We start from the raw sequence: 9,350 nt of genomic DNA on the forward strand, positions 1-9,350 counted from the left end.
AAGGTATTCAGAGATTCATTCTGCAGACTGGAACAAATCCAAAGCTGACGTTTAAGCATCACAACCTGAAGCTGACCATCGCAGCCCCATTTCAGTCTCTCAATCTGTGAGTGTGTGGAGGAAGGTAATGACAACACACACTCTCTCCGTCTACCTGAGTACACCTGCACAATCACATCACCATAAGCCCGTTTTTATCGTGATCGTACTTCGACTTCCCTGACTTTGCTTCTTTCCCAGCGAAGGGATGTTGAAAGTATTGCAGTCTAATGAGAGGATGTGAACTCTGGTGCGCTCTGACAGCATGACCTATCCGACTGACGGCCTCATTGAGGCTTGACTTCCGCCCAGTAGAGGGCGAATTGAGCACTGCCCCCGAGAGCCACTTCCTTTCCTGCTGAGAGCTGGAAAGCTGCCACGACGATCGGCCGCAGCAGAGAGCAGACCTCGGGTAGAGTGGATCCACAGAAGTGCTTTTCCCTCGGGGGGAAGCTTTTTTGGATTCTACCCTGCTCTGTTCGCTGGTGACGGGTGATTAAGTGTCTGGAAATATCTGTTAACAAGGAAAAGTAAAGGTTAAGTACCAAATTCAATATGAGGACAGAATCAATTTATAATCCTCAATCTCCATCCTCATATGTGCTCCTACAACGGTGCTGTTTCCATCTGCAGTTTGACATGGGCATGAACTTTTTATGAGTCTAATACTCTCCAACAGTTTCCAGACGTTTACTTTCACATTATTACTCGTGACGCACGTCTTAAAAATTAGCAATTGAAGAGCATGAAAAATATCATTGCTCCCAGGTATCGTGTATAAATGTCAGTTAAATGTGTTTTCTTAACTTTCCAGCACCAAAGTTTCCATTTTACACAACTTTATATTACATGTTGCGAATGTATATAAATCCCCAGTAATAGTTTGAGGGAATTTCTGCTTCTTTAGGTAGGAGTCATGACAGATACGTGGAGAAAGAACCAAAATGAAACATGAACTTGATGAGCATTGTTCCATCAGCCTTGCACCAGTATGAGCTGTTCTGACTCGGAGAGGTTTATCGTGCCCAGGTGCATCATTTCATTCGGTCCTGTCCTGCGCTAATTGCTGCTGTTTGCGAACAGGAGCTGGAAACGTTTTCGACTGAGCATCGCTGCATCTGTCAAAGAGTCGGACCCTGGAGGACTGTATCCGCCAGCGACATTCCACCTCTGACAGGTGAGGAAGTGAGAGTGAGAACGGGAAGAAGGATGTTAGGGGGTAAAGGAGTAGTCCAAGGCAGCTGGAGACCCCGTTATTGGACAGGTTTCCTGTTGTGTAAAGTTAATAGAATCTGAATGGATAGAATCTGCATTTCTCTTCAAGTCCTCGTTAATGAATGGTCACTAAATCATCCGTGATAAAGCTGATTAATAACATTAAAATTGATTCTGGCTATTTGATACTAAGGGGAAGTAAATCACATTTTTGGACTTATATATCACATCTTCTGATAATAGTTCTGGTTTTATTTTTTACAGGATTATAGAGTTATGTTGCTTAAGTATAAAAAAATAAACATTTATAAAACTCTGCTACAACATCTCTTTCTAGAAAGTATACACAAACCGTACTGTTAACATTCATCGTTGAGATTTATTCTCTCCAAGAATAAATGAGCGGTTATCCAGAGTAACCAGGACATTATTTCTTGTAAGGTTTTGAAATATCTTTTGATGGATTGTGTCCAAACCGAACTGCAGATATCTTTTTTAAAGACCAAGTCTTTAAAAAGATGCAATATGTAAGATTGGACACCATGCATCAATGATGTAAAAGCAGAGACCCCCTCTTACGAATGTTAAAACGCTGTGTCTGACAGCGGCGTCTCGCTTGGAAGCTGTCTCGATGTCTCGTCAAAATTGTTCAGTTTTGTTGCCACAAACACGGAAAGAGTATCTCCCGATGTCCCGTCATAAAACTTGGCTGGAAATTGTGCTGATATCTCATTGTAAACATCCAGTGGTTTCACGCTTACAAATGTTGAAGGGCGGTCTTGAACGGTGGCCTCTCGCTTTGCAGCCGTCTCGCTTAGCTGTCTCATATACATATAATCTGAATGTGATGAGACACATATTGTAGAAATGTTGATATGATAAATATGAAAACGTACAAATTTAGGAAGTGGTTCTTGAAAAAGCCAAACAATCGGCGTGTTAAGAACATGCACATTTCGGGCGCAGCACATACTACCTTAACCTGACGCGGCATATGGTTTGTTACAAGGAACCACCTGGACAGTTGGCCTTAGATACTGTTTGGAAAAGAGCAGGCCTTTTCAAAAAATACTTGGCAGGTGATCATACAAACCATCTGTCTATTAGCATTACTATCACGAGCTGACTTTAACCAATCAGATCAATGAACCACGTGACAAAGGAGATCGCAACCAGCGCACTCTAGTCGAAGCCAGTCGAGAGAAGAGCTAAAAACATCTTTTACACTTTCTCTTTCCAGTTGCAAAACACTCATCCACAAGTCACCGCTGTTGTTTTTAAACCAACAGTTGCAAACATTCGGACGTCAACCAGTCGAACCACAGAGGTTTCACCATAAGCGCGTACCTCGACGCCTCTCGATCTAGCAAATCCTCGCAAGGCAAGTAGATCCTAAAAACTGAGCTGTCAACATGTTAAAGGCTTATAAGCTGATACTCTTATCTTGGTGGATAACCAAAGTCATCACAATTTATCCTCTGGGAACCAGAAACTTCTGTACCAAACTTCATGGCAATCCAGCCAATAGTTCACTCAACATTTGACCCAAACCTTAAAATGTCAATCTCATGGAGATCCTAGACGAAAGGTAAGGAGACCGACCGACCTACCTCGCTATCTAATGCATATAAATCTACATATTTCTGTAAGTAAGCAGAATACAAGAGACACCAGACCCATGTTTATTTTAAGATGGTGTAATGGGTCTCTAGGGAAGGTTAACGTCTGCAGGTCAAGACACCTGACAAATGATAGCAGCTTTTCAAGAGAGCCATCACCTCTAGAGGCCTTTCGAGGAATGTGGGATTTATAGATGGAGATGAGTTGAACTTGAAAACTTACCGTAGTAAAATCATGTGTAAACTGTCCAGAGACTAAAGCAATAATTGTCTTCCACTCTACATTTCCAATATCCTATAGCTGCCACTGTATATATGTAATTTGTCTTTAAAGTGACTCGCAGATCTCCCCCACATCTGGAGGAAGGAGGGGGATGCCCTGTCCTGGATGTGGTGAAGGGACAACGAGTGGGGAGTGAAAAGGGGTTTGCCACGTGCATCCAAAAAACATCTGGACCCTTAAACAGATGTGCGAACCATACCATCTGGAGAAGTGTTTCTGCTGACAGATCGCTCTGTGGCAAAAGGTCTTCCTCGACGAGAACACGGTTCAAGAGTGATGACAGATCAAGTTGTCAAACCACGACAGGCCTGAAACAAATGTGCGCACAGGTTTGGATGATGATATGAAATAAATCTAAGCAATGCTTACAGCAATGATGTGCTGGAATTATTTTACTGGTTTGGACACAAAGGAAAACTGCCACCTGTTTCCTTGGGTTGTGACGACCATTTCAATCAGATCAGGCCTCAAAACTTCAGCTTCAACTCCTAGAAATCATGGATGATCTCACACTCCAGACCTCTGTATCACTGCCCACCACTCAGATATGTTCAGGTATTTAAAAAGGTCAGGGGTTTTGACTGTAGTGACCCTTTCGGTTTCCCCCATGGGACCTTATTTCAGAAAGACTTTGTATGGTTGTGAATGAAGAGAGAAATATTTTTTTTATCCTGTTTGAATTGTGTCATGATTCACACATATGATGTTTGTCAAGTAAAAAGTTAATTTTCCAAGTCAATAAAGTCTCTGAAATGAAATATCAGACTGTGAAAATACGTCATTATAAAGACGACACGGCCAACAGTCTCGTTAGTGACGTCGTCTCGTTGAACGCTCACCAAAACCAGTAACTTAAACATTGTAGAGCTGCTCCTGTATATCAGCAGCTCACAGAACTAAAACCAGAACCAACTCTCCTTTCACACAACTGCAGTCGTCAATATGAGCAGATTTATTGTGATTTTCATCTTTTTTAGCACCTTTTCTGAGCTGAGTTGGTGTTGATGCCGTATGTTGAGAGAGACGATGTAGTTCACTGAGCGGTTTAACTTTATTTATGACAAACTGAGACTTTACTGACTTGGAAAATGATCTTTTAAATTGACAAACATCATATGTGTGATTTAAACAGGATCAAAAAGATGATCTGTGTCTCTTCATTCACTATCGTACAATGTTTTTCAGAAATAAGGTCCCATGGGGTCCACCGGAAGGGCCGAGACAACTACCTACCCAATCAGAGCTTCGTAGGTGGGATTGAGAATGAGGATGTCACCTTACAACACCACAGTTATAACACATGTGCAACGAATAGAGTTACATCGAAAATATGTAGTACGGGGATTGTTTGTTAATTGGGAAGAAGTTGCAGAAACATCGACCAAATCATTGGTTATTATTGGTTCCTTATGGGCTGCTCATGTTTCCGAAGCGTGGGGTGTCATGAGGTTTTTAAGATAGTATAATATTGATATAAACAAGAGTCCTTTTTCATTTAAACTGATAACTTTTCCTCAACGTGCATTACATTATCATTACATTATAGACTGTTGGGAGATCATTAGATCCAGAATTATAGTTTTGAAGGCAACCATTTTGACGGACACCAGATTTAAAGTAAATTTGTTGAGTCATTTGTTAAAAACGCATCAGAAAAACACAATTTTGAGGGCATGATGTTCAAGATGCACATTGTAATCACTTAAACAACCAGCAGAGGATGATCACCTCTGGCCAGATTGACAGGTTGTTTGCGAAAGTCCCTGTTGGGTCTACGGAAAGCAATGAAAAGCAATAAAATCAGCCAGTCTGGGACACGATAAGGGCCAGATGGCCAGCTGCTGAATGCTACCTGTCTTCACTTCTCGAGTGATTTATCCTTTCCGTCTGCACTCCGCTTGCTTTTTCACTTAGGGATGAGGAATCACTATTCCTACCCCAAAACTGACAGTCACCTCTGGGAAGCTATCGTATGATTAATGACTTTGTAAAGCTACTGGAAGTCTGGAGACGGGACAAATTTGGTGTTCACTCCAGATATGTTTACAAAATTCCTCACTGTCAGTGTTTGTTTGCGAGGAGGGGTTTGGTGACGAGCGAAAAATGTGGCCCGAAGCCATCCAAGGTCCAAGACAGCGAAGCATTGTCTCTCCGGGGACGGAGGGTTGACAGTGATGAAGAATAGATGTTCCTCCGAGGAGACCGAGGGAGGGCAGATTATGGAAACCTCCTGTCTCCCGATGATACGCCTATGCTCTTAACACAGACGGATGCAGAGTAGTATCAGGTATGTGTCAAGAGGCCTGGATAGATTTTGACATCTCAGAAATAACATTTATGGTACATTTTTACAGATTACTGTGCACAATTAATTTTACAAGAAGCTCAGTTGAGTGACATTCATGCAGCAAGCAGGACTTTCTGGAGACTGTCTGAGCGCAGCCTTGAAATTTATCGATATGGAAGGAAATCCAACTTTGAAGAAATGTTCAAAAATGTGTGTAGCATATTTATGTTGAAAAATTGAGTTTTTATTTCTAGGTTTTTATTTTCTTGAAGCCTGAAAACATCACGTGACCTAAAAAGGGGCTTTTACGCAGATATTCCTTGAAAGCAGATATTCCTCGAGTGGTTTCTCCAACGCAAACCGAAAGTTCCTCTTTTCTTTAATTACCTAAAATTTGCCCCTCTGAGAAGCACGTCTCCGAATATAATTTCAAACCTTGCTGTGGGAATTGTTGACAAGTGATTAAAAATTAAAAAGAGCAGACTTGATGGCCCCGTTGTGGATGCCCTTGACCCATGAAATTGAATGTAGTGTGGCTGTAAATTCTCCAACAGTTGAGAACCTGTGGCTTTTTAACACCCATCACATTAGTGTGAGCCTGAAGCCCATAAAAAGTACTAAGTGGCTCTTCTGTGGTTGGCAGAAAAGTGCACAGTCACAGCAAGGCACCACCACCAATTACCAGCTGAAAAACAAAAACTGAGATGCAGCAAAGATTTTATAGTTGGTCCCATATGGACCACGGTATGGTTAACGGCTCTAAGACGCTTGATTAAGTCCTTCTGTGAAGTTGAGTGTTGACGGTGAGCGTTGGGGTCTGGTGACAGATTTGTTTGCAATCTGATTCAAATATTCTTTAACAGCTGTTTTATTTAAGAGAAATTTACATATTTTAAAGCTTTTTTATATTAAGATAATTTAAATATCTTTAGTTGAAGTGACGAACTCTGAATAATCACCCAAGTCTATGCTGCTTCTTAGCTGCTAATACGATATATATCGTATATATTGCACCGTCCTCTGAAACATGTAGTCTTTCTGAAAACATCAGCAAACACAACGACACAACTTGTGATCCCAAAGATTTGCACTTACTGTACAAGACTGGACCTTTCATATGGACTCCTCTGGTGAACACGGTGAACACGACCTCATACAAATGCAGCGTGTCTTTGCAGCTGATGAAAACCAAAACAGGTAAAAAGGAAAGTGAACGTTGGACTTAGATTCATCAGCCGTCCAGAAACGTGTCTCCAAATGAATGCTAACGTTGCTCCATGTTTTCTGAATGTGTAGATCGCTTGCTGACATATTAGCTGATAAACTTAAAGAAATTGATAATACAGCATTTCCAAATCTCAGTTTGTGAGTCTGGGGTTTGTTTATTTCTGCCAACATGTGGTCAAAAAGAAACTAATAATGATGCTTTAAGGTTTACGTTTAGATATCTAACAGCTAACAGCTAGACCAAAAATACGATTTTAAAAATGTCTATGATACAACGAGCAGCCACACACTGCCAAACACAATCATAATAATATCTAAACTAAATAAATCCCCATTATTATTTCTACAGTTTTTCGTATCAGTGTATTAAAAATGTTTATTTTACGACTAGTTATCATCTCGTAAGGTTACGCTAAATTCCTGTCAGAACGCTAGCTACCTCTAGCTAACAAAGAGCCCATACGTTACATTAGGATCCGTCAACGTTTCTGTCAGTTGCTGATGGGATTGTAACACCGTACCGAAAATAACAATACTTCTGTACAATTTAGAGATATAGGTCCAAGATAGCACAAATACATCTTCCAGACATAAGCCCAACGAATACAAGTTATGTTGAAGAGACGTAAAATGGCCAGAGTCTTCCCGATTTGCAAACGCTCCCCATACTACATCTTTCCTACATAACTAGCGCCTGTCTGCAAGACCTGTGTGTGTTATTGGGGCTATTGTATTTCCATTTTACGCAACTTTATACTTTAGTTACTAGTCACATTTGAGACTACAGTTTCCCAGATCATGCAGCAGAAAAAAAATATTTTGTTCGTTTTTTTGCGTTCTGCACCACACTGGTGGGTCAAGGCCAGGATGTGCTTCAGACTACATAGAGAGGCCTGTGTTGCAAACTGGCATCCTTCTCGGCTGAGGAGAAACGTTAGCAACATTAGCTTGGTAGCCTCTTATCCGTGAGTAGATGTACGCGTCCATCTGCACGGTGACACAGTTAGCGGGTCTAGTTTGGTGGAAAGAAAATGGCATAAGACTGCTCACAAAACGGACTGTGGATCATCTGAAGTAACGGCATCACGATTTCTGGAAAGAGACACTGCTATTGAGTTTTTTAATGTATTTTTTGGCGCTTTGAGCTCCACGACTTCCTTTATATTTGAGCAAAAGCAGACGTCTCTTCAGCCCACATCTCCAAAACTCAGAAACTCAAACCAGAAAAGTCTAACTCAAGGAAATGAATACATTTTGAGGTGAACTGTCCCTTTACAGGAGATCTTGCTTAGCAATTATTAGTCATTTTGAACCATGACCTGAAGATGAGATGTTTTTAAACTGGTGATATGATATATTGAGTTGATCATGCTATTCTCAGAGGAGCATAAAAATCCTTCTGTTAATGTATTTTCACATTTCTAAAGATTAACAGGTGTTGCTTGTACCCAGCACTGGGCAAGGTACTCTATGTGACTATTTCTCATTTTCCAGTTTCCAAAATTAGAGCGGGAAAGGGGTTAAATATAGTTCATGTCATTTTATTTTGGATTTGATGACTCTGTTAAAGAGCACTTTTACTTCTGGGTTGTTAAAGTGGTGTACAGTTGCCCTGGCTGCTGAATACAACCTGAGAAGCAGTAGCTCTGCACATTAGAGCAGTAATAGGAGAACGGATAACTATCTAGATGACGCTATATGTGACATGAGTATTCTTGTATCGAGCTTGGGATGTTCAACATTTTGCATCCGTTCCAAAACTTCTCTCCCCCCCCCCCCCCCTCTTCGTCTTGGGTTAATCATCTGTAAATACCTCAATTCGGTTGCAGAAAATGTCAAAAAGAGTGAAACAGGTGGTTTAAAAGACAGCTGGCAGAACGAACCGTTGCTGACCTTTTAAACAGTGTGGTCACATGGTCAAAAGATGATCATCAGTTAATCCTCCCCAATTACTCTGATATGCCCCTTGGGTGCCGAAGGCAGCACGTACAGAGTAGATTCTGCTGCCGCACGCATTTCTGGACACAAGCAACCGCGGAGCACATATCCAACAGTGAGAAGTTTCAAACAAGAGTCCCTGCAGGAGCGAGAGGCAGAAAGCTGAGGGGAGAAGGGTGAAAGGAGGGACGGGGGTCCTCGCTGGCATTTATCCCCTTCCCAGAGGCACTTTGCAGAGCGTTGGCCCTGCAGCAATGCCGAAGCCATCTGTGGGTTCTCTCAGCAGAGGCCACGTAAAACAAGACATGTGCTGTGGTTTGACCTTTCACAGTCCTAACTATAATATTATCATAAGATGAACGATCAGATTGCACTTTTCCCTGCGGTGGGATTCAGTGTCCATATGAAAAGGCGATGAGTGAAAACCTCGGGTGGCTATATGTATTCCTGTTGCAGTGTGGTGAAATCACAGTCAGTGTTTCTGCAATGACAAAACTGTATTTTCTCCAATTAAATCCCTGTTTGAGGCACAGTTACATAAATCCTGTTGAAGACGATTAATAAATTATGTGAATGATTTTTTTAAAAAATCATATACTTTTAGATTTTAACGTCTGCCAGTCCTCTCTTCTGTTTTTTTTTTTTTAATTATAGAGCAAAGTCTAATTCAGTTTATTTCCCTGCAGGAAACCACAAGCAGCCCTGAACACGAGAACGATGGCGTAACAGACTAATGTCTTTA

Source organism: Pagrus major, chromosome 9, assembly GCF_040436345.1.
Source record: "Pagrus major chromosome 9, Pma_NU_1.0".
Lineage (NCBI taxonomy): Eukaryota > Metazoa > Chordata > Actinopteri > Spariformes > Sparidae > Pagrus > Pagrus major.